The 26221-nt window shown below is 39.0% G+C and overlaps 1 protein-coding gene across 4 annotated transcripts in view; it reads right to left on the bottom strand.

Moving 5' to 3' along the window:
• Positions 1 to 18716, bottom strand: part of LOC101319582 (teneurin-2-like) — a 737023-nt gene extending 718307 nt beyond the window's left edge. For all 4 annotated transcript variants that reach the window (XR_012330943.1, XM_019945544.3, XM_019945562.3 and 1 more), the window contains exons 1-2: positions 18526 to 18716; positions 1254 to 1323 (exon numbers count right to left, since the gene is read on the bottom strand). The gene's annotated coding sequence lies outside the window, so the exon portion shown is untranslated. The remainder of the gene's footprint in view (positions 1 to 1253; positions 1324 to 18525) is intronic.
• Positions 18717 to 26221: the final 7505 nt, after the last annotated feature.

Raw genomic sequence — 26221 nt, 5'->3', positions numbered from 1 at the left:
CAAAGTGAAAGAAATGAAAAGAAAGAAAAAACCCTGGAAATCTCTAGAAAGCACACATATATACATACACACAAACAAGCCATCTTATAAGAAAAACAAAAAAGACCAAAAACTCCACAAAAAAAATACAAAATTGTCTCATGTCACAGGTTCAAAAGTCAGACATTCCCATGTTTTTTAAAAAGTAAAATGAATGACAATAAACAATGATAAATTCCTTTTAGTTGTAGGATTCTTTAGTTTTCAGAGTGTTGTTACATATGTTATCTCATTGCCTTTTTAAAACCTTTGAACAAGTCTAGTGTAATGTGCCTCGATATTATATTACGTTTCTATTTTATGAAAGAAAACTGTAAATAAGGTTAGATATTCAAAAAAGCAAAACAAACCACGTACTAAAGAGAGAAAAGGCATCCATGAAGACAGCAAAGACAGTTGAGCTTCGAAAAAGCACAAAATGAACTACAGCTTGGAACTTTTCCAAAATCTCATTCACCAACTGGCTAACACTTCGATTGAAACACACTGGGTGACAGGAAGAACTCTCAGGGTAAGAACCACCAGCTCTGAGACAGCCTCATTAGAACACGTCAAGTCTCCCCTCCAATATGAACATTCTTTCTCCTGTGCAAAGGTGTAATAATATATACAACAAATGAAAAGGGCACATGGTCATGTGCGCATTTAACAGAATAGCCAAGTCAGGATGGTTGCTTAGCTGGAAAGCAAGACCACACCAATGAAAAATGTAAACATATAAAATCGAAACTTGATGGAGGCATAGACGGTGGACTTTATGATGTGTATGGATAGCAGTATAATTTTTTTCAAGTTTTTTGTTATCAGTTCATTCAATCACTTAACCAACTTTCTTTAAGCACCTACATGTCAGGCCCTGGGGGTTACAAAATGATTAAGGCACCATCTTTATCAGTAAGAAGCTCCTGGCCTAGAGATGAAATCAAGGAGTAGGAGAATTATGATAAGTGATAAACTGAGAGCATAATGAGGCCCTGGATAACTAACTTAGCCTGGGAGGAGGGAGGAGCAGCTCTTGGCATGCCTTCTCCCCCCCATATACGTGAGCAGCAAGAAAGGTTAGAATCCTGACCGTGAACAAGAAAAATACCAAATGAGGCTACTGCTGATTTGCATATTCACTTAGGAACAAGCATTCACAGATGCTTCGATTGCGTGAACCCAGAAGTGGGCTTTTGGTTTATGACACACGTGCTGTCATTCCAGGGGATTACCTGGAGAAGAGCTTCAACGGGGGCTGCTCTCAAAACACCATACAGAGCCGTCTGGATGTCCTCGTAGAATCTGGAAGACACGAAGAGCATCGACTAAAGCTATCAGCTTACCTCAGACACAAAGGTAGTGCTGAGAATAAGTGACAGGAAATATCCACACCAAAAAGATCTGCCCACCTAACACCAAGGACAGATGTGGATTACAGGTTTATCTCAGAACTGACAGGTTTCTGCATTTCAGAAGCATCATGCCGGAGTGGGTGATGGAAGAGCTTTGCATTAATAAAACCAAGATCCCGATTCACTGGGAAATCTTGGGTTTCTTTTTTGATCTAAACTCAGTTTGGAAATACTAGATTAACCCGATAGAGCCAGTTTTCTTCTGTCTCAGTTGCTGCTTCCATGAGAATTTGAGCAGATTCTGAAATGCAATGCCTGTCACTATAACCATTAACAAACATGATATGGAGTAAAGAAAAAAATGTCTTAAAAAAAACAAACTAACATTTTTTTTTTTTAAACCACATCTCTAGCTTTTAATAGTTTTGCTTTCCTCCCAAGCTATTTATTTGTCTCTCTGTTGGGTGACTGTATACATTTCATCATTTATAGAGAGATAATCATTAAGTCATTATTTATCTTAGGTTCAGACTTAATTCAATCTAGCGCAAAGGAACGCAATGAAACAAGCATTATGAAAGCTGCAAAACAGGACACCTTATTTTGTGTCGATATCCCAAGTACGCCTTTATATTGCGTTCAATCTTACATGAGAATCTTAGAGAATTTACAACAAACAACAGTAACATACTTGTGAATCTCCCTAATGTTGGTAACACAAGTTAGAAACAATAGCAACAACAGAATTACATTTGGGCCCTCTCCAAGCGTAAGCATGAAAATGAAGGTGACGACATTTAGGGATATGCACAAGTGTAGAGAAACCTGATGATTTTATCAGGCTTTTGCATAACTTTGGGACTTTTCTCTGAGTTCTGATAGGCAATCAAATGAAAACTGTCAACTGTGATCATTGGAAAATACTTAGCAAAATCTGACACTGGAGCTCTAAAATGCTTCTCACTACATTTCTGGAACTACAATCGTAAAATAAACCCAGGGGAAAAAGACAGATATGTTGGCCCCTATTTCCAAAGTAACCGTCCTAACCGCTAATGTTTAATGAATGTCAGTTCTAGATAGCTTTGCTTCTTGGGCCTAGTTTTTCAAGAAGGAAACTGAAACTCTCTGCATAAAACTGTTTTGATGGGCATGATAGTTTTCCTTGCCTTTGAAAGGAAGATAACAATAATTAATCACTTAAAGCTTCCATGGATGAGGTTATTTTGTTTTCCTATTAAAAAATAAAAAATCATCAGGCTCTTTGCAAACAGGATCTAATTAATACAACTGGTTTCCTCATAATCATCAACCTCTCAGGACAAATTTTGTACTCTTGATGTTCAAGGTGCAAGGAATTCCTTTAGTCTTAATTTAGGGAGAAAATCACTGGCCATCAGAGTTTACCAAATACTACTGTCAAGAGATAAGCTCATAAGAATGACAGGTTTCATTTACCAGAAAATATTAAAATCCTGTCAATGTAATTTCTATCAAGAAGGTTTTCACTGAAATAATAAAAAATGAATGAAGGAAATCAAATGGAGTCATCTAGTTAAATATTCATCTTCTAATCTTTAGGGAGGTGTTTATTATACTTTGAACACCTGGCCTTTGGTAGCACGCTGTCTGATTTTAAACTTGTTATCCTGCCATAGCAAATTCCAAGAGGGCTGTAAATTAAGCCCATTATTATGAAAAAGCCAAAGTAACAAAGTGCCCTCCTTCTCAATCTAGGAATGATCTAAGGAAACTGATTCTAAGAAAAAATGCCTAGATACTTCTAGGGCCTGGGCTTAGGGGAAGCAAGTGAAGCTGCTATGGTGCAAATCGGAAGCAGGCCCTTGCTCAGAGGTGCTGAGATTCTCCACTTGCATGATATTCACAGGACAGGTCTCCTTAAATTTTGAACCCTGGGCACCTCATTCACTTTAGCCAGGTCCTGGCCCTAAGTCCTCTGGCACTTGTGACGATGGGATTTAATTTTCCAGTTTTACTGATATACATGAAAATAACAATAAAAATATGTATCATGTATTTGAGAGAATTCTAAGACAGTATGTTCTCCACAATTGCAACTTAAATAAGAAAACATACTTTTTGACACATATGATAGAGAAAATCAATGCAGAGATCTACAATAAGTAGAAGGGGTGAGAAATGAGGCAAGGTGTGAAAAGAGAACGCTTCGCAGGCTATTTCCTAACCTCATTCCCCATTCCCCGCCCTTGCAGGAGGTGCACTGGACAGAAGCAGTCAGTTGTGCTAGGGAAAAAAACAAGTAGATTTGGGGAAGAAAGAAAAGTAAAAAAGAAAGAAACACAGCATGCATAAGGCACAGAACTTAAGAAGGCATATGACTGACTCACTGAAACAAAACAAAAAGTAAAACAATCAAAATGCCTAGGTGGAAGGGAAATGGTTCCAGAAACCAGGATTTCACTCTTTGATTCAAATCTGAATCTTGTCATATTAGGTGAACTTTTTGAAGGGAGTTAATTTCTGTGAAACAGGTTCCTCATCTATCAAGTAAGAATGAGAGAAACAACAGTAAATCAAAATCATAGCAATAGTAACCTACTGGAGTATTACCCATGTGCCAAGCTCTTTGAATAAGCATTATCTCAGTACTGTGGCAAAGCCCTGGGAGACAGATATTGTTCCTATTTACCAAAAAGGAAATTCTGATGATAACATAATGCATTACATTATAAACACACACACACAGCATAATGATAATATAATACATTATTTTATATATATACATATATATACACATATGTATGTATACGTGTGTCTGTGTATGTATATAAAGCTCTTAGTGAGGCATCAAGTTGTGGAAACTCAAGAAAGCGTTGTTCTTATGGTGGTAAATTAACAGTCTATTTACTGAATCCTATTTTAATATAAGCAAAAGTTTTTAAAATTTCTTATTTGGCTCATCTTAATGTATTAGTTTATCTTTTTCCAGACATTCTTCCATCAATGTGAAAAGAATTAGCAAAAGAGGAGCAATAAGCATTGTCACCAATTTTCCCCAAAACGTATGACTAGAATTGAGGCTTTGGAAGTCCCAATGAATTCACTGACACTTATAAAAACAGAACATCACTGGCGTTAAGATACAAAGGGTAAGAAAGGGAGAAATTGGAGGCGGTGGATTTTCACAACAATACAAGTGAAATGCTAAGAAGCTTAGTGGGGATGGGAGCTGTCACACTGACAAAGCCAAGGCACCTGCTCTTGCTGGTGGCAAACCTAGATTGCAGGGACAGGGTTAGAAAACAGACTGAGGAGTTAAGATGAACACTGGGACTCGACAACCATCTTTGTTGGAACCAATAAATTTCTTGGGAGGTTGTGAGTTGACAAACAGAAACAAAATCCCCCAAGTGCTGTCAGTGGTTGTATAATACAGATACCTGCAGTTAATAATTTTATACTGTAGGAGTTTCAGGTTTCAGGTGTAAGTTGTTTTGTTTTGTTTTGCATTGAATTTTTATATTTTATCAAGGTCAAAATGTATATAACTTTTTAAAAATAGATCTTTATTGGAGTATAATTGGTTCACAATACTGTGTTTCTGTTGTACAACAGTGAATCGGCCATATGCATACATATATCCCCATATCCCCTCCCTCTTAGGCCTCTCTCCCACCCTCCCTATCCCACCCCTCTAGGTGGTCACAAAACACCGAGCTGATCTCCCTGTGCTATGCTGCTGCTTCCCACTAGATATTTTACATTTGGTAGTGTATATATGTCCATGCTACACTAACTTCGCCCCAGCTTCTCCCCCGACCCCATGTCCTCAAGTCCATTCTCTATGTCTACATCTTTATTCCTGCCCTGCCACTAGGTTCATCAGTACCATTATTTTTTTTTATTCCATATATATGTGTTAGCGTACGGTATTTGTTTTTCTCTTTCTGACTTACTTCACTCTGTATGACAGACTCTAGGTCTATCCACCTCACTACAAATAACTCAATTTCGTTTCTTTACATGGCTGAGTAATATTCCATTGTACACATGTGCCACATCTTCTTAATCCACTCATCTGTCGATGGACACTTAGGTTGCTTCCATGTCCTGGCTATTGTAAACAGTGCTGCAATGAACATTGTGGTACATGACTCTTTTTGAATTATGGTTTTCTCAGGGTATATGCCCAGCAGTGGGATTGCTGGGTCATATGGGAGTTCTACTTTTAATTTTGTAAGGAACCTCCATACTGTTCTCCATAGTGCTTGTATCAATTTACAGTCCCACCAACAGTGCAGGAGGGTTCCCTGTTCACCACACCCTTTCCAGCATTTACTGTTTCTAGATTTTTTGATAATGGCCATTCTGACCAGTGTGAGGTGATACCTCATTGTAATACTGATTTGCATTTCTCCAATAATTAGTGATGTTGAGCATCTTTTCATGTGCCTCTTGGCCATCAGTACGTCTTCTTTGGTGAAATGTCTATTTAGGTCTTCCACCCATTTTTTAATGGGATTGTTTTTTTTTTGATATTGAGCTGTATGAGCTGTTTGTATATTTTGGAGATTAATCCTTTGTCCGATGTTTCATTTGCAAATATTTTCTCCCATTCTGCGGGTTGTCTTTTTATCTTGCTTATGGTTTCCTTTGCTGTACAAAAGCTTTTAAATTTAATTAGGTCCCATTTATTTTTGCTTTTATTTTCATTACTCTAGGAGGTTGGTCAAAAAAGATCCTGCTGTGGTTTATGTCAAAGAGCATTTTTACTATGTTTTCCTCTAAGAGTTTTATAGTGTCCAGTCTTATATTTAGGTCTCTAGTCCATTTTGAATCTATTTTTGTGTATGGTGTTAGGGAGTGTCCTAGTTTCATTCTTTTACATGTACCTGTCCAGTTTTCCCAGCACCACTTATTGAAGAGGCTGTCTTTTCTCCATTATATATCCTTGCCTCCTTTGTCATAGATTAGTTGACCATATGTGCGTGGGTTTAACTCTGGGCTTTCTATCCTGCTCCACTGATCTATATTTCTGTTTTTGTGCCAGTACCATACTGTCTTGATTACTGTAGCTTTGTAGTATAGTTTGAAGTTAGGGACCCTGATTCCTCATTGTTCTTTCTCAAGATTCCTTTGGCTATTCAGGGTCTTTTGTGTTTCCATACAAATTGCAAAAATTTTTGTTCTAATTCTGTGAAGAATGCCATTGGTAGTTTGACAGGGATTGCATTGAATGTGTAGATTGCTTTGGGTAGTATAGTCATTTTCACAATATTGATTCTTTCATTCCAAGAACATGGTATATTTCTCCAGCTGTTTATGTCATTTTAGATTTCTTCCTTCACTGTTTTATATTTTTCTGAATACAAGTCTTTCGCCTCCTTAGGTAGGTTTATTTCTAGGTATTTCATTCTTTTCGTTCCGATGGTAAATGGGATTGTTTCCTTAATTTCTCTTTCTGATCTTTCGTTGTTAGTGTATAGGAATGCAAGAGATTTCTGTGCATTAATTTGGTATCCTGCAACCTTACCAAATTCATTGATTAGTTCTAGTAATTTTCTGGTGGCATCTTTAGGATTTTCTATGTATAGTATCATATCATCTGCAACCAGCAACAGTTTTACTTCTTCTTTTCCAACTTGTATTCCTTTCATTTCTTTTTCTTCTCTGATTGCCATGGCTAGGACTTCCACAACTATGTTGAAGAAGAGTGGCAAGAGTGGACATCCTTGTCTTGTTCCTGACCTTAGTGGAGATGCTTTCAGTTTTTCAGCATTCAGTATGATGCTTGATGTGGGTTTGTCATATACGGCCTTTATTATGTTGAGGTAGTCTCCCTCTATGCCCATTTTCTTCAGAGTTTTTATCATAAATAGATGTTGAATTTTGTCAAGTTTTTTCTGCATATATTGAGATGATCATATGATTTTTATTCCTTAATTTGTTAATGTGGTGTATCACACTGATTGATTTGCACGTATTGAAGCATCCTTGCATCCCTGGGATAAATCCCATTTGATCATGGTGTTGGATCCTTTCAATACGGTGTTGGATTCTGTTTGCTAGTATCTTGTTCAGGATTTTTGCATCTATGTTCATCAGTGATATTGGTCTATAATTTTTGTGTGTGTGGTATCTTTCTCTGGTTTTGGTATCAGGGTGATGGTGGCTTCATAGAATGAATCTGGGAGTGTTCCTCTATCTGCAATTTTTTGGAAGAGTTTGAAAAGGACTGGCATTAGCTCTTCTCTAAATGTTTGATAGAATTCCTGTGAAGCCATCTGGTCCTGGACTTTTCTTTGTTGGAAGATTTTAAATTACCGTTTCAATTTCATTACTTGTGATAGGTCTGTTTATACTTTCTAATTCTTCCTAGTTCAGTTTTGGAAAATTGTACCTTTCTAAGAATTTGTCCATTTCTTTGTGGTTGCCCATTTTATTGGCATACAGCTGTTTGTAGTAGGCTCTTATAATCCTTCGTATTTCTGCAGTGTCAGTTGTGCTTTCTCCTTTTTCATTTCTAATTTTATTGATTTGCGTCCTCTCCCTTTTTTTCTTGATGAGTCTGGCTAAGGGTTTATCCATTTTGTTTATCTTCTCAAAGAACCAGCTTTTAGTTTTATTGGTATTTGCTACTGTTTTCTTAGTTTCTATTTCATTTATTTCTGCTCAGATCTTTATTATTTCTTTCCTTCTACTGATTTTGGGTTTTCTTTGTTTTTCTTTCTCTAGTTGCTTTAGCTGTAGGGTTAGATTGTTTATTTGATATTTTTCTTGTTTCTTGAGGTGAGGTTGAATTGCTATAAACTTCCCTGTTAGAATTGCTTTTGCTCTGTCCCACAGGTTTTGGGTTGTTGTGTTTTTGTTGTCATCTGTTTCATCTGTTTCCATGTATTTTTTAAATTTCTTCTTTGATTTCTTCAGTGATCTCTCGGTTATTTAGTAGCACACTGTTTAGCCTCCATGTATTTGTGACTTTTACAGTTTTTTTTTTCCTGTAATTGATTTCCAGTCTCACAGCGTTGTGGTCAGAAAAGATGCTTGATACAATTTCAATTTTCTTAAACTTTCTGAGGCTTGATTTGTGATGCAAGATGTAATCTATCCTAGAGAATGTTCCATGTGTACTTGAGAAGAAACTGTATTCTGCCACTTTCAGGTAGAATGTTCTATAAATATCAATTAAATCTATCTGGTCTGTCATTTAAAGCTTGTGTTTCCTTATTTATTTCCTGTTTGGATGATCTGTCCATTGGTGTAAGTGGGGTGTTAAAGTCCCCTACTATTATTGTGTTACTGTCAATTTCCCCTTTCATGGTTGTTAGCATTTGCCTTATGTAATGAGTGCTCCTATGTTGGGTGCATAAACATTTATAATTGTTGTATCTTCTTCTTGGACTGATCCTTTGATCATTATGTAGTGCCCTTCCGTATCTCTTGTAACAGTCTTCATTTTAAAGTCTATTTTATCTGATACGAGTATTGCTATTCCAGCTTTCTTTTGATTTCCATTTGCATGGAATATCTTTCTCCATCCCTTCACTTTCAGTCTGTATGTGTCTCTAGGTCTGAAGTGGGTCTCTTGTAGACAGCATATATATGGGTCTTCTTTTTGCATCCATTCAGCCAGTCTGTGTCTTTTGGTTGGGGTATTTAATCCATTTACATTCAAGATTACTATCTATATGTATGTTCCTATTACCATTTTCTTAATTTGGGGGGGGGTTTGTTTTTGGGGGTCTTGTTCTTCTCTTGTGTTTCCCACCTAGAGAAGTTTCTTTAGCATTTGTTGTAAAGCTGATTTGGTGGTACTGAATTCTCTTAGCTTTTGCTTGTCTGAAAAGTTTTTGATTTCTCCATCAAATCTGAATGAGATCCTTGCTGGGTAGAGTAATCTTGGTTGTAGGTTTGTCTCTTTCATCACTTTAATTACATCCTGCCACTCCCTTCCGGCTTGCAGAGTTTCTGCTGAAAAATCAGCTGATAACTTTATGGAGATTCTTTTGTATGTTATTTTTTGTTTTTCCCTTGCTGCTTTAAATATTTTTTCATTGAATTTAATTTTTGTTAGTTTGATTAATATGTGTCTTGGTGTGTTTCTCCTTGGGTTTTTCCTGTATGGGACTCTCCGTGCTTCCTGGACTTGGGTGACTATTTCGTTTCCCATGCTAGGGAAGTTTTCCACTATAATCTTTTCCAATATTTTCTTAGACCCTTTCTTTTTGTCTTCTTCTCTGGGACCCCTATAATTTGAATGTTGGTGCATTTAGTGCTGTCCCAAAGCTCTCTGAGGTTGTCTTCGATTCTTTTCATTCTTCTTTCTTTACTCTGCTCCTTGGCAGTTATTTCCACCATTTTATCTTCCTGCTCACTTATTCATTCTTCTCCCTCAGTTATTCTGTTATCGAGTCCCTCTAGTGTCATTTCAGTTATTGTGCTGTTCATCTTGTTTGTTCTTTAATACTTCTAGATCTTTGTTAAACATTTCTTGTATTTTCTCAATCTGTGCCTCCATTCTATTTCCGAGGTTCTTGACCATCTTTACTATCATTACTCTGAATTCTTGTTCAGGTAGATTGCCTATTTCCTCTTCATTTATTTGGTCTTGTCAGTTTTTCCCTTGCTCCTTCGTCTGTGACATTATTTTCCGTCCTTTTTTTTTGGATGAGTGGGATTGTGTTCCTGTTTTACTGGTTGTTTGGCCTGAGGCTTCCAACACTGGAGTTTGTAGGCTGTTGGGTAGTGCTGGGTCTTGTTGCCGAGATGAGGACCTCTGGGAGACCTCACTCCAATGAATACTCCCTGGGGTCTGAGGTTCTCTGTTAACACTGTGGTTCGGACTTGGAGCTCCCACCACAGGAGCTTCAGCCCAACCCCCAGCTCATGAACCAATATCCCACAAGTTGCGTGGGGCGGCAAAAAAAAAAAAAAAAAAAGAGTACAATAACAAAGTAAAAAATAAAATTAGACTAGGAAACTAACAGATATCTTAGAAATAATATAAAGATATAGATGAGACAACTGGAAGGTAAAACAGAACCACAATAATAAAAAAGAGAAGAAAAACAAAGTGGAAAAAGCCTTGGTTGCAGAGAGCAGGGCCTAAGCAGGGGCAGGGTTTGGGCAGTAGGCGGGGCCTGTGCTTAGGACCCACAGGGCTGGAAAAGGCCCTGGGGTGCGTGGGGGGGTGGGGTTTAGGCTCAACGGAACAGAAGAAGCCCAGGCGTGCCTCCCACCTCTGGTCTCAGAGGGCAGGGGACCCACCTGGGAGCCCAGCAGGCTCAGTGTGTGGGGAAAACACCCTCCACTCCTGCTCCTCCTGTCCTGGAGGACCCCTCTGCCTGCCTCTCTAGTTCTCCCCTTGGCCTCCCTCTTATGCTCCCAGGACCCACGTAGCCTGGAGGGGGCTTTGGAGGGTGGGGCACCCAGCCTGGGAGCCCAGCAGGCTTCCTGGGCCCAAGTGGGTGGGGCAAACACCCTCTGCTCCTTCTCCTACCCCTCTGGTCCTGGAGGGCCCCTCCTGCCTGCCTCTCCTATCCTCCCCAGGCCTCCCTCCTATGCCCCCAGGACCAACGTGGCCTGGAGGTGGTCTCTGAGGGTGTAGGACCCAGCCCCGAGAGCCAGGCAGACATCCCCAGCCGATTGGGCAGGGGAAATTCTGGGCATGCTCCCCCCTGATCCGAGCCCCTGAGGGTCCCACCAGGCATGAGAACCCCTCAGGGGCACCGGTCCTGTCCTCCACTTCTCGTCCCCCCTCAGTGCCCCCATGTCCTACTGGTTCACTTGGGGGTTCCTCCCATCTCCTTGGGCATCAAGGTCCCCCACCAGCATCCAGCAGGTGCCCTAGTTGTGGGGAGATGCGAACTCTGCATCTTCCCACACCGCCATCTTGACTCCACCCAGAAATGTATATATCCTCAGTTGTAAGTTTACTGCTAAATATCGTTAGGAAATATTTTCCCTTCATTTTTCCCCCTCCATTTAGCTTTGCTAAACAAAAGATGATGATTTATCTACTCAAAAGAAAAGCTTATAGCCAGAGAGTTTATTATCTATACAGAGGCCAGGAACACTGAGAACTTTAATACAAACAAACAAAACAAGCCATAGATTGAAACAGGAAACATTATGGCTGAGCAGTCTCAACTTGCCCTTTTCTTCCAGGGAATATGTTGTAGAAAACCCATCACTATTTACTGTACTGGCTCACATCAGGAAGCAGGATGTCAAAGGAAACTAGTTGATTAAAAATTATATATGTATATTTTTCATTAACAATCATTTCAAAAAATAAATAACATTACTGAAGCCAAAATGCCAGAGCAAATGTAAGAGGAGTCCATTCTTGTTCCCAGTATGTAGGTGTTATTGTATTAGAAAATTCTAAAGGTGGAGTCTAAAGAACACAACAAATTCTTAACAGGTCATGGAGATCTGCCTTTGAAGGGAGTGAATCTCCCAGCTGTAGCTCCTGGCTCCATGAGGGAAGTCATTGTCCTTTCTTGTTCTATGTAGTGAGAATGTGTATGGGACACGCTTCATTTGGTTTAATAGAACATGTTACACCTGAATCTCACCAACCACAGTTGAGAAGACAGAATATAGTGAATCTGAAAACAATGAAGGTACAAAGTCCCAGGAAACCTGAAATCTCCTGACTCAAAGGCTCTGGGTGGAGAAGGACAAATCATAGTTATAGATGTACTGGTAGCAAGGCTGCCAGGGAGGAAGCTGCTGTTGATCTTGAAGACAGAGATTATCCTGCTTGGGAGAGGGACAGTAGACAGATTTGGGATGTATTTTAAAGAACCAATCAATCTCACTTTAGAAACTCTGCAAACTTAGGCCTTCTACAGTCACCCTAACTAGTATTTATTGCAGCCTAAACCCAGTCAACTCTTATTATACTACCCGGATTCTACCTTCCTCCTAGCCTTTATCAGTTATAAAAAATATCTTGTTTATTTCTTCCTTGTTTGTCTCTCCCACTAGAATGTAAGCTCTTAGACAAGAGAATTCTGGATTTTTCACTCCTATGTCTTAGTACCAAAGAACAATGCTTGGCACTATTAGGCAATAAGCAGAATATAGAAACAACATAGAAACAACTATATCTTAAATGGTATGGCATATTTCAGTGAGCAGTCTACTACAGTATATGTTAAATAACTATATATTAATAAGCATACATTTTAATATACTATACATCAAAAGTCTAGGTAATGTATATGTGTGGTTTGAATAATAATAAAATGAAAACCCATATAGCTACAGTTGTCTTAAGAAATAGACCATTACTGTTATCTTTGAAGCTCTCTTCCACAAAAGCAGGTCCAGTCCATAAAAGGGACACAGATCCTCTTCTACAAATACTGTAGTTTTCCTTTCTTTGCTTTTATCCTGATTGACCAGATTTTCAAAAGAGAAAAAGTACTAAACAATGTGGTATACCGGCTATAGCTATGGATCCAAATGTTTTGATTCTTTGCCCCAACCATAAATCTTTTTTGTGATACATATTCATTATGTAAATACTTATGAACTATACACACTTACTGTAAGCAATATATTTTACACACTATAGAACCTTTAAGATAATGAAATGTACAAAGTGTACTTTTATAAAAATGTGAAATTAAAATATTTCAGAAATTGTATTAATATATTAATTGCATAAAATTGATTTTTTTCTCATTAAGGGTATTACCATTAGCATTATTAGTGCAACCTTCTTTTAAATGTAAAATATACTATTATTTCATGCACCGCTAAGGAAGGAAAAATACCGCCAATTTAACTATTACACGGTACCCATCGATCCTAAGGTGTTCCTCTACATTTAAGAGACGTTAAAATACACACCTTACAACCAAATAAATGAAGCAATTTTTTTAAGGGAAAATCAAATTGAATATAGTTCATTAGTTTTGAAAATTATGTTTTAAAACCGTGACACAACTCTTAAACTTCCTTGTTATAAAGTTATTTGGATTCTAATCTTAGGTTTCAAAACTGTCATAGCAAGGTAAAAGATACTTCACAAATATATTTATGGATCCAAATATAAGAAATAAAACAGTGGATCATCTTTCAGTAATAAAACTTTTCAATCCAATCTACCATTTATGTGAAAAGTTTTACTGTTGTACTTGCAAATTCTCAGGAAGGAGTACATTTAAAAAAAAAAAATTACATGACTTAAAAATGCTCTGAAGCTTTGTATCTGGAAGATTTTAAAACAGGTTCAATGATTCTGCATCTAAGTGTGTGTGGGTGTGGGTGTGGGTGTGGGTGTGGGTGTGGGTGTGAGAGAGAGAGAGAGAGAGAGAGAGAGAGAGAGAGAGAGAGAGAGAGAGAGAGAGATACTAGACATTTTTCTTTTAAAGCTAACACATTTATGGCTTTCAGAATGGAACAATGAAAGCCTTTTTAAGCATCCTTTTTCAAATTTTTTTTTCATAATACAAAAACAGTCACTTTTCATGCTCAGTGTTAAAATGTCACCTTTACCTTGAAAAATTCATTTTTAGTGGACAACTTCTTATCAGACCTTATCAGATCATAATGTTTTAGCTCATAATGTGGCTGATGAAGACTGCACTAGGAATACATCCAGCTCTGTCATGTTCACTTGCTCCAAACTACCAGTGTTATTTATTACCTCTATTTCTTTACAGGAACCTTTTAATGTCAGCTATCCATTCTCTGAGAGTTTATCATATAATTCTTATTTTTAATTAAACTCTAACATCATACCATGTTGAAAGTGACCTAAAATTGATGTTGCAACTGTCAAGTGCTCCACAATGTGGAAAGCTTACTATTCTCCAAATAGTCCATGAGCCACATAAGACACATCGCCATCTGATACATGCAGTGAATGTGGGCACCATGTCAACAGGTGTATTAAACCTTAACAAAGCACAATTTCTTTCTCATTTTAATATAAAAATAATTGTAAGCAAAAGTTCTAATACTGTCTTCTGGAACCTAGTGAATGGCCCTATGTGCCCCTGGGATGGATACATCCCTTGTTGGATACCACTGGACCAACAAGGGATTGTGAAATGGGTCCTAGAAGTTGCAAACCCAAAAGCCTATGGGTGCCAGTTTTACAATGTAAATGAGAAAAATAGGCTGGGTTTTTGGCAAACTAGACAGTACATGGCTTATCTAAGGAGACAATTAATATAGGCCTAGTATTCCTAGATCTGAATTTTACTGAGAAACTGGATAGCCACATATTTATATAAAATCTGTCCATTTGGAAATGCTAAAAATAAGTGAAAAGCTTTTATAAAATTCTAATGGACCAAACCAAAAGCATTTATGGGCTGAATTTACCCATGGGTCTTCCAGTTCATTTCTTATAACTAGAAAAAAAGAGGATATATAGAAAAAAAATTTAAAGAGCAAAAAAGAAAAAAAAAAACATGAAAAAGGAGGAGAATGAGGAGGGGAAAAAAGGAGAACAAATATAATCTGAGGAGAGTCCTAAATCAATTATTTTAACATCTTGAAATAAATATCATATGTAAAAGGGTTTTTTCCCCATTTTAATTAAAAAATTCTCCTTATACAAATAAAATTAAGGGAAATTTTCAAAAGGCTGTTAGAGGATGCTGTCTTCTTTAACTCAGACAGCATTTTAGTGAAAGCTGATCTCGATCATGCAAAACCTTTTCTAAGACCGTCATGGAAGCACCATTTAATTGTGCAATTATTAACCATATATTAGAGAAAATAGGTAACAAAATTTCTCCCTTCCTCCTCTCTTTCCTTCCCTCTATAGTTTATTCTCTCCTTACTTACTTGAGTGTCCTCTCTCTGTTTCTAGTGAGTGGGAAACTTTGTCTCTTAAAAGTTATTATTCATATAATCAGTTCCCCCATGCAGTTTCTTGAGTTGGTTTTTGGAAATTGGTATACTGAACATATATTTATAAGATAATCTAATCTACCATTTATGTGAAAAGTTTTACTACTGTATTTGCAAATTCTCAGGAAGGAGTGCATTTAAAAATTTTTACAAATGATTTACATCATTTAAAAGATAATAAAATGAACTACTGTAGTCATGCAAACTACTATTATTATAGACCAGACATACAATTGGGTTTCAAAGCATGTACTCTTTTATGTGCTAATATTGTAAACTACTGGTTTATAAAAAAAATACTCTTGCCAATAAATAATTTATTCATATTTTAATGTTGTTGTCTTTGCAACACATTCATCATAACAGACTTGTTTTTTTGGCCAGTGCGTATTGGAACACTGCCAACAAGAAGTGTTCTTAAAAATATGACCTTCCTCATTTTTCTCCCAATGAGATGATGTAAAGAGAGGAACTCAAATAATCTAAACAATGTTTAACACCTTTAGCATCTATTGGAAAGCAAAAATGAAGACTAATGTTCTCCTAGATAGCTCATTCAACGTTTATCTTGATGACTGGGAAACAAGCAGCAGAACAACCATTGAACTGAATTACAATAAAATATACATTTTTCAGAGAGAGGAGCACAAAATCAGTTTTCATTTGGCATGTTAAGTATGCTATATTTGAACAGAATGTTACATATTCATTTCATTCATCATTTAAAGGCAGATAATCAGGAAGTCATTACGTGGCCTGCATTGGGCAGCTATTCGATTAGAGTATAATTGAGCACTCTGTAATTCAGCCAAAGCTGACAGGTTGGGAATGCATAATATCCATCCTAGGTATTTAGAATGTGGGGGAAAGTATGGGGCAAGCAGTATTTGCTGGTCAAAACAGGCCACTGGGATAAAAGGGAAGACCTAAAATAAAACCACAAAAATTACTTACAGTTATTTCCTCTTTTTATTTTTAAAATTGTTCTGTTAATTTTGCAAACCAGCAATTTATAAATTTTAGTAATTTACTTGGGAAATCATCCTCTCTGGCTTCAAAAGATGTCACGTGACATTTTGGGTCATGTGGGCATCCTTCTACATTGTTCTAGAATGGCTGTTCATAGATTTTTAGACATGAGGACAGTCAGTTAAGGCCAAAAAAACAAAACAAAACAGATTTTATCCAGAATTTTGTAAAGTACAGAGCTGGGTTTGGAAGTTACACAGTACAGAAGTGGGTGCTAAGGCAAAGAAAAAAAATGGATAACAAGACACTACAAATATTCTTATCATGGTTTTGGTTGGTGAGGAAAGGACATCATAATACAAATGCCAGGGTATTTATTATTTTGGCATTTATATTGTGACTAACAGATATTGTCAGCACACCTACTTCTTTTAGGCACTGCCAATACATGGCAGACATGGCTTTCCACTCATCTACCCACTGTTCCTGCTTGTCAAATTCCTCCTCCTACCTTTAGACTTCCTGTCCAAATCCAAGGTGAAGTTTCAATCAAAAGGGAAATCTATTATATTGCAATAGAGCGTTAGGTTTGGAAACGAAATGCATTTGGCTGAAGAATTTGTAGCTATTTACTAATATTTATTATTTTATTTTTGTGACATCAGTAACTAAATTAGTGATTATAAGAGACAGAGGAGTACTCTATCACTACTATTTGTATTAGTTTCCTAATGCTGCTGTAACAAAGTACCACAAATTGAGTGGATTAAAACAACAGAAATGTATGTTCTCACAGTTCTAGAGGCCAAAAGTCTGAAGTCAAGGTGCTACAGGGTTGGCACCTTCTGAGTGCTCTGGGGGACAGTAAGTTCCACAGTTCTCTCCCAGCTTCTGGTGCAGGAATGCCGTCTTTGTGCTCATTGCCTTGTTAATGCATCGCTCCAAGCCCTGCATACAATATCCACGGGGCATTCTCCCTGTGTCTTCATGTTCTCACACGGCTGTCCTCTTGTAAGGACACCACTCCTTATATTGGGGTGGGCTCACCCTACTCTAGTATAACCTCATCTTAATTAATTACATCTGCAACAATCCTATTTCCAATTAAGGTTGCATTCTGAGGTACTAAAGGTTAGGACTTCAAAATATCTCTTTTGGGGGGACTTCCCCAGTGGTCCAGAGGTAAAGAATCCACCTTCCAATGCAGGGGATGCGGGTTACATCCCTGGTCGGGGAACTAAGATCCCACATGCCTGGGGCAACTAAGCCCGTGGGCCCCACAACTACTGAGCTCGCTTGCCTCAACTAGAGAGAGAGGAAAAAAAACCTGCAGGCCACACCTAGAGAGAAGCCGGCGCGCTGCAACGAAGAGCCCAGGCACCGCAACAAAAAAAAAAGATCCCGCATGCCTCAACGAAGATCCCTTGAGACCCGACGCAGTCAAAAAATAAATTAAAAATAAAATAAATAAATAAATATCTTTTAAACTATCTCTCTTTCGGGGGAATACAATTCCATTTGTAACAGCATAGCATAGAATTGTTAGCACATGGTAATAATGAAAAGCAGATTGACTTCTAGCTGGTCTTATAATTGTTTTTAAATTTTCTACAGAAAGTGCAGCCCTTTATTGCCTACACCTGGGGCAATACACCAGCGCCCTATCATAATACCCACTGCCTTGACATGGTCAAAAGACATATTAAGACACAGGAAATATATGAGGAGGAGGCTGTAATGGAACTAAATTTTTATCATCACATGAATAGAATTAGGCAAAGACAGAGTGATAAATCTATCAACCAAGAAAGAAGAGAATCTCCCCGTTGCTCTTTATTAAAGGACTTACCCTCCATTCTGTTGATAACATAAAGCATATGTCCACATTCAAATAAATATTGATATATTACATTCAAGATGGCAACACAAAAGGATCCTGAACCCATCCCCTTCCATGAACACACCGAATCTACAGTTACATATGGAACAACTTTATCTGGAAAAACAAACAAACAAACAAAAAACTGGCTACATGACTCCTACATGTGGGGGGAGGAGAGAAGGCCCAGGTGGAACCTGGTAAGAGAGGTTGGGACACAATCGAGCCGTAAACCCCAGCCCTGGCAGTGACTCACGGTCAAAACCTCGAACTTCTTCCTGAGGAGAAAAGGTCTTGAACCCCACATGGAGCACCTCGGACTTTTAAAACCTGCACCTGAGGGACAAGCCCCCAAAACAGTGTAGCTTTGAAAACCAACAAGGCTCACGTCCACAAGACCATCTGAGTAAAGAGCTCGCGAGCTCGCGAGCACAGACTCACCTGCCTCAGGGGCCAGGAGGGAAGTGGCCCGGCAAGGGGCTCCCGGACTGTGTTTGGAAGAGGCTCGTTTGCTTGTCTTGCAGCATCAGCCTGAGACGCAGGTATCTGCTTTGACTCATATTTGGGGACTGTTGAGGTGCTCTTCAGGACAGAGACTGGCGGACACCACCCTCGTCTGCCCGCGCCCCGCGCCGTCCCGCCCCGCGCCACGCTGCGCCACGCCGCGCCACGCCGCGCCGCCCCGCCCCACCCCGCGCCGCCCCACCCTCTGCTGGGAGAGACATGCGCTCTTGTGAGCTTCACCTTCTGCGAGAGACGCCGAAGAGTTCGGGAGGAGTTTGAGTTTGCGCGGCAAAGCACGAAATCACATGGAGCAGTTGTGGATGGTAAAGAAAATGAAAATGAAGAGACTACAAGCTCAAGAACTGCTTGGCCACTGTTTCTGTGTCTTCCTTCTCCTATTGGTACAGTTTCTACAGCATAAAATATGTTTTTAAATTTTCTATAGAAAGTGCAGCCCTTTATTGCTTACACCTGGGGCAATACACCAGCGCCCATGGTGTCTGAAGATGAAAGTTTCCGCCAAGAAGGGAAGAAAATCAATAACAAATTCCCAAGCGAGATGCTAAGTAAAGATGCATATTTTTCAGAGTAAATTTATGTGAATCTATGAGATCACCCAGAACACCCTTATCTGTGTCAAGGATCTGAAAGCGCCTGGGGAAGAGGGGATTTGTGACTTGAGTTATTGTTTGTTAATCCTATTTAAATGACTCTCATTTCACGCTGGGTTGGGAGATACTTCAATGAGACCATTTCAGGGAACTTGATATATGCCCTCCATGCTTAGGCTCTGTGAGGACTGGCATCCGACTTGCACCTGAAAAATCTAAAAGTGAAGAAATGGGATGGCTACTGCCAAATGGTGGGTTAGGAAGAGGAAGTGGCATAGGACAGGACTGGCATAGGACAACCTGCCTTCTCAGATTGTCGGAGTGAAAGATGTGTGATTAGTCCTATAGATCAGAAGTGATCCACACATGTGAGAGAATCATCATGGATGTGTTTATGTCTTGTCCAGGGGACCATCTAGAGTGGCATGTGTTGCTCATTGATAGAAGCTGTAGGAAGAAGCTATAAAGGACAAACTGGGTAAGAGGACATTTCCAGCATCAAGAGATCTGCGGGTGAGAGAGGTCAGTAGTGGGGGAGAGGAGGGTTTCTATGAAGAGTTCACAAAAGCACCTCATCAGGGAAAAGGCAATTTTAAATTCCTGCCAGAACCAGGGAATGTGAAGCCACCTCCCAAATTTATCAATGAAGTGAGAATTTTGTCTGTTGTCTTCCCTCCTTTCCCCTTCCCACTCCTCCCCCAACACCCCTTACTGAAAGCCATTTCCAGCTGTAAAAGACTCAACCTGGAGGAGAGAAGATTTAACTTTAATCAAATGTAGTGCTTTTGTTATTGTAAGAGGATATACATTCTAATTTCCAAATAAAAACTGCATTTGTGACTTAGTGACCCCGAAGCGACCACAGGTTTTTTACTTATAAACTTATTTATTTTATGAACCCAGAATAAGCAGAAAAGTTATGGTGCCTGCCTAAGTTTTCGTAGAGGAGCTGGGAAAGAAAGAAACCCGTTAAACAGACGTAAAGATAACACAAGTTTCAAATATAAAATTGCTATATGATTACAAATCTAGTTTGTTCACTGACCTGATCTCATTCGAGTCTACACATGTATTTTTACTTCACCTTTCCTACTTGTCATTGTTCCATGGGAGGTGGCGGGGGGGGGGGCGGGGGGGCAGTCTGCTGGCTAGCAGTTGGTGGTGCTGTTTCTTGTAGACACTTTTGTCGGTTGTGGTTGGATGCTAGTAATTGGGGCAGCTAGAACAGGTGGAATAGATGGGAGAGAGGGATCACTCCCCTATCTTTTGACTTTCCTTCTATTTAATAACACTCACCTGGTTGGTAAAGGTGCTTACAAAGGGAATGATTAGAATTTGGTTAATCTTTCTGAGCATCCAGCTTGTAGAGTAGAAACAAAATTTTAAAACCTGCTTAGATTCTTCTTCTCTTTGTGTTCCAGCCACAGTTCTCCATGCACATGCCCTCTCTCTAACAGTTCTCCCAGTATTTTTTGTGCATAATTTTATGATGGACATTATCTCGAAAAAACATTCTAGCTATTTGACTTTTAACTTAGAGTTTTTAAAGACTATTTTATGATTAAGACATATAAAAAGCACAGATAAATACATTATATTTACCTCCCTTATTTGTAAGGTATGCTTTTTGTAACTTAATATTTTAATGCAATCTGGGTTCAGGAGCAAGGACACCTTGAATTTTAGTGCTGTAGCAAATGCCAAGAAAGTAGCTCCTGGAGGAATCTAGAATGTTTTCAGCCTTATTGGTGGTACAGTAAATCAGATATGCCAAAACACATGACAAAACTACATCTCTGAATATTTACTTTGGAAGATGGATGTTATGGGTTGAATTGTATCCCTCCCAAAATAATATGTTGTTCTAACCCCCAGTACCTCAAAATGTAACCTTATTTGTAAATAGGTTCTCTATAGAGGTAATCAAGTTAAAAGAGCTCATTAGGGTAGGCCTAATCCAATATGACTGGGGCCCTTATAACAAGGGAAAACTTGGACACAGAGACAGACATTTGGACGTTCTCATGTAGAGGGAGAATGCAAAGTAAAGACAGTTGGGAGAAGATGGTCCAGGTGATTGGAGCAATGCATCTACAAGCCAAGAAATAGCAAGGATTTCCAGCAAAGACCAGAAGCCAGAAGAGATAAAGAAAGATTCTCCCCTAGAAACGTCTTCTCCCCTAGAAAATAAAGCATATCCCTGCAGACACCCTGATTTCAAACTTTTAGCTTCCAAAACCGTGAAAGAATAAATTTCCATTGTTTTGAGCAATCCATTTTTTGGTACTTTGTTATGGCAGCCCTAGCAAACTAATAGAGTGGGTTACTGGGTCGCTGGAAGAACATGAATTAAAGATAGGGTTCAGAGAAGATGTAACAATTCCAGAGAAAGAAGCTAGCTTATATAAATTTGGAGGAAAGTTTACTTCTTGAGTAGGGCCAGGGGAAGCACAACATATATTCAATAACACATCTTGGGGCTTCCCTGGTGGCACAGTGGTTGGGAATCCGCCTGCCGGTTCAGGGGACGTGGGCTTGTGCCCCGGTCCAGGGGGATCCCACGTGCCGCGGAGCGGCTGGGTCCGTGAGCCATGGCCACTGAGCCTGCGCGTCCGGAGCCTGTGCTCCACAATGGGAGAGGCCACAGCAGTGAGAGGCCCGCGTACCGCAAAAAAAAAAAAAAAAAATCTTGAGATTCTGCGCACTACGTGTGTTTCTTTCTGCTCCAGTAGTATCTCAGGGCTTCTAGGGGTCATAACGACAAAAGTGGAGTTTGCTAAGGCACAGGAGTCAAATGATGGTAACACATTAAGCTTCATACAGCTAGTATCAAATGTCACCTCTTTGTATATTTTTTTTTAGTATTATTACCCCTTTTTGTACATTTTTGCCTTCACAAATTAATGATAGGTTTTTGGGATCAGAGAACATGTTCTACAGTTTGTAAAATCCTCTAGAAAATGGGAAATTTCATTGTACACAGTAGGTATGTAATGAATTCAGAGTAAAGTAAAAATATCAGAATGGTACAAGATTATTTGGGGGGTCACATACACATAAACCCTTCTGACTAGGCAGCTATGCACTCTCCATTACAAAAGACTAACTTGGTGCTATTTTTTTCCCACTGCGTTTTAATTAGCTTTGATTAACAGTGCAAAGAGCTAAACGAAAACAGGATCCATCTCCTTTTTTCTTTCTTTCTTTTTTTCTTTTAGTCAATATGTGGGGGATTTATATTCACTAGTCTAACTCTCACATATCACCAGCAGAATTGGGCCCCAAGCAATTTATTCATTTGCAGCCATAATGAATGACTCAGGGGATTGAAATGGTGAAAGACTCTGTCATGTGAAGATTTGTAGTGATTGGTTACAATAGGAAAATGAATTCCACAGAGCCAACTAGTGTATGTATAATGAATTCATTGCTTCAGTTACAACAGAAACGAAATACCAAAAAGTTTAGTTCCCATATATAAAACAAAGATCACTGGTAATATCATGTGGAAAGCAAAAATGATGAGACAACTAAATCCAGTGATAGTTACATATGTAAAATAGTACAGGTTGTTCTAGTACCTTAGGCAGCCAGAGATAGTCTGTACAACCCCTAAGGATTCTTTGTAATTCTAGATATTGTCTGTTGTCCCTTGGCTTCACACTTACCTTTTGGTACTATCCTTTCTATCCTTGGGGCTGGAAGCCAGAAAACTCTTGTTTTCAGGTCCCTTTGCCAACTGGTTTCTTGTTAGGTTCTGCCAATAGGAGGTACCAGCTGGAGATTAGAAGATTACAGCAAAAAAAGAGAGTTTATTCTACTTTTTTCTTTTCTTTCTTTCTTTCTTGTTTGATGCTTATTTTCAGTGCCTCTGGCAGTAAAGCAAAAGCAGTGAGCAAAGGACTGTGACCAGAGGCAGCAATAGGTGGCAGGTTTAGCAACATCACGCAGTGCAGGCTCTCTGAGCAACAATGCTGGGGCTCCAAAAGCACCATCAGCACCACCTCCAGCACCTTAGAAGCAATCACAGATGTGGAGCAACTCCTTGAATTTTAAGCAGTACCAATCTCTCCCTTGCTCCTCTAGCCCTCCTTTCTTTGCTCTGTTGCTTTCCTAGCTCCTCAACATCTCCAGTTCTTTGTGTTAAACCTCTCTCTTCTCGAAATGTCTATAATGGTTTCTGTTTTCTTTACTGGACCCTAACTGATGCTGCATTATACTGAGAATGTTCTCAGAAACAAAAAAAAAAAAAAACAATTGGAACTGGTTATGTAATCTGATTGGACCTAAATATTGTCATGATCTTATTGCCAACAGAAAATGGGAAACTGGTAGTTCATACCATGTAGTGGCAACGTGGTAACTGGAATTATTCCCTGTCATCACCCAGGATGATGTGCCTGGTAATGCTGAGCTTGAAAATTCCAAGTGGCTGCGTCTGTGTGGATATGATTACAGGACTGAGGGGCAGTTAGGTAGCTTCTGACTATACTGGAAAGCTTCAAGGAAGAAAATGGCAATCTCCTGGCTTTAAATTCTCTCAGCTCAAAATATGGACAGAGAGGTTATGTGATGGTCCTAATAGAGTCTCTAAGTCATGAGGTCATACAATTAAGTCACTGAAAATCAGACCCAAAATTTGATCCTGTAAGTTGTAGAACAACATAAGTTGAATTGACAGCTTCAGGATATCTCTTACGTAAATGTCAGGGCATTGGTTAACAAGGAGTAGAACTCTGAAAATTGTAATGATGATCTGGGGTGGATTCAGATTAATCTGAAAGCTTTGGAATTCCAAGTCCTCTGAGCCTCCTTTTCTGAGGGAGCAGTTCTTATTTCCCCAGGAAGAGGAAAGCAAGCCTTCACTTGCTTTATGATCCTAGAGTAAACTCAACTGAGGCAGTCACTTTGCAAGATGGTGCCCGTTATTTTCAGGATACACCCTCTTCCCGACTTATTGCTTTCATGCTCAAAACTAGAGTCATATTCCAATGGGCCCACGATTATGAAAGCAAAAGCTTGGCCTCGAAGGAAATAGTTTATACACTGAAGGAATTGTAAGACCCATTTAATTTATATTGGCAGAATCTGGGTAATATGTATAGGAAAGGTTTCTGAGATTGTTAGGCCAAGGAGGACAAAACACAATAATGAATTCAATGTGTTAGACTGATCAGGCAGTAGTAGCTCTAACAGTTTGCTTCGTTGGTTGACTGAAGCATTGAGTCAATAGTGATAAACACTTAATGAGGTTGTGATGACAGAACTTGCCTGAAATAATGTTTAAGAGGAATCCAATGATTTAGGAGATAGGAATGCTGCAGTATATTTATCATATACTACCTGCTTCCTACTGCCTTGCCCACTGCCTTTCATGTCCCCTGCCAGAGTCCAGACAATTCTTCATCTTGACCATGGCATTGAGAAAGTCTGTATGACAGGACTGCTAGGATCCCTGAAAAGCTTACTTGGCTGACCTCTTCAGGTGATTATTATAAGAGCTGACATCACTGAAGGAGCTCCCTGATTTCAGGGAGAATAATAAGGTGGCAGAGGTCAAAGGGCAAGGAGAATGCAGTAACAAAAATGGGCAGCAGGGTTGGAGTGACTGTTAGATCCCTTTAAGAAGGGATTTTTGGTAGTGGCTAATAAATCAAAGGTCCTTTGGAAGGAATTAGATTTTAGAGGTTGAGAAACTATGGACCATGGACCAAATCTAGCATGTTAGCCATTTTGTAAACAGTTTTACTGGAACTCTGTCTTGCCCTTTCACATATATACACATTTCTATGGCTGCTTTCACATCACAATGGCAACAGAGATCATATGGCCTGCAATGCCTAAGAAAATTACTATCTGGTCCATTACAGAAAAAGTATTTGCTAACATTAAATTAGATGGTTAACTGACTGTTGTATTGATTACTGCGTATAATATCAATCAAACATCTAGGTCTGGAATACAGGGACTTTACTTGAGTCGTTATAATGTAGATAATGGCCTCTTAACCAATTCCTATACCTGAACAGGTTAGCAGATCTGGAACCCTTTGAATGAAGGAAGCCTGGGTTTTTGCAGAAAGACCACATCCCGCCCCCCAACACATGCTCCAAGTGACCCTGCTATATATACTGAAAATATTCCTCTAGACCTTCTATAAAGTAGCCTGCATCTATTTGGCCAGATAACTGTGCACTGAGGAAAATGAAACTCAATCTTTGGGGCATTACTAGATATGGGCTCTGAGTTGTTGCTAATCCTTGAGGACCCCAAATGCTATGATCATAAATAAGATGAGAGGTTAGACGATAAATGGAATTTAGCACATTTCCATCTTGCAATTAGCCTAGCGAGGCCAGAGACCACTCTGGCATTGTTTACCCAGTTCTTAGATTCCAGTTGGAATAGACATACTGAATAACTTCCAGAGCCCCACTCTGACCCTCTGACTCCTCGAGGGAGTGTGTTATCTTTGGCTCTGGAGTAACGGCAGCTTCCTAGTCATGCTTTAACAACCTTCCTCACCTCTTTGCTCCCTTTAAACCGTCCTTTACTCTTCCTGCTCTTTTCATACCTCTGTATTCAATCCCTTGATTTTAATTTCTCTCTGCCTGAAATGTATTACTGATATACTTGCTTACAATCAGCTTGTTGCTTAAACACTGGGGGAAGACAACAGGCTCAGATCATAATGACACCTTCTCCTCAGTTTCTTCATGTGTAATATGAAGGTGTTATACCTGGAGAGCCCAAGCCAGTTGCTCAGGGTCATATATCTATATCATTGCCAAATGTGAGTATTAAGAATTCCTGGCTCCTGGCCCAACAGGCCAGATTCTAAATGTATATCTTAACTGTTCTTAAACATCTTTTTTTTTAATGTACAGAATCTTTGGTTGAACTGAGATCTTGGAAAGCTGAATCTCTGGGGAAAGATCCTAGGGATGTGTCTTTTTCTAAAGCCCGAAAGTTCCTAGAGCAGTATTTGGGAACTATAACACTAAGTACAAGAAAATACAGAG

The sequence above is a fragment of the Tursiops truncatus genome, chromosome 3 (genome assembly GCF_011762595.2).
Source record: "Tursiops truncatus isolate mTurTru1 chromosome 3, mTurTru1.mat.Y, whole genome shotgun sequence".
NCBI lineage: Eukaryota > Metazoa > Chordata > Mammalia > Artiodactyla > Delphinidae > Tursiops > Tursiops truncatus.
This window is presented reverse-complemented; position numbering and strand designations above follow the sequence as displayed.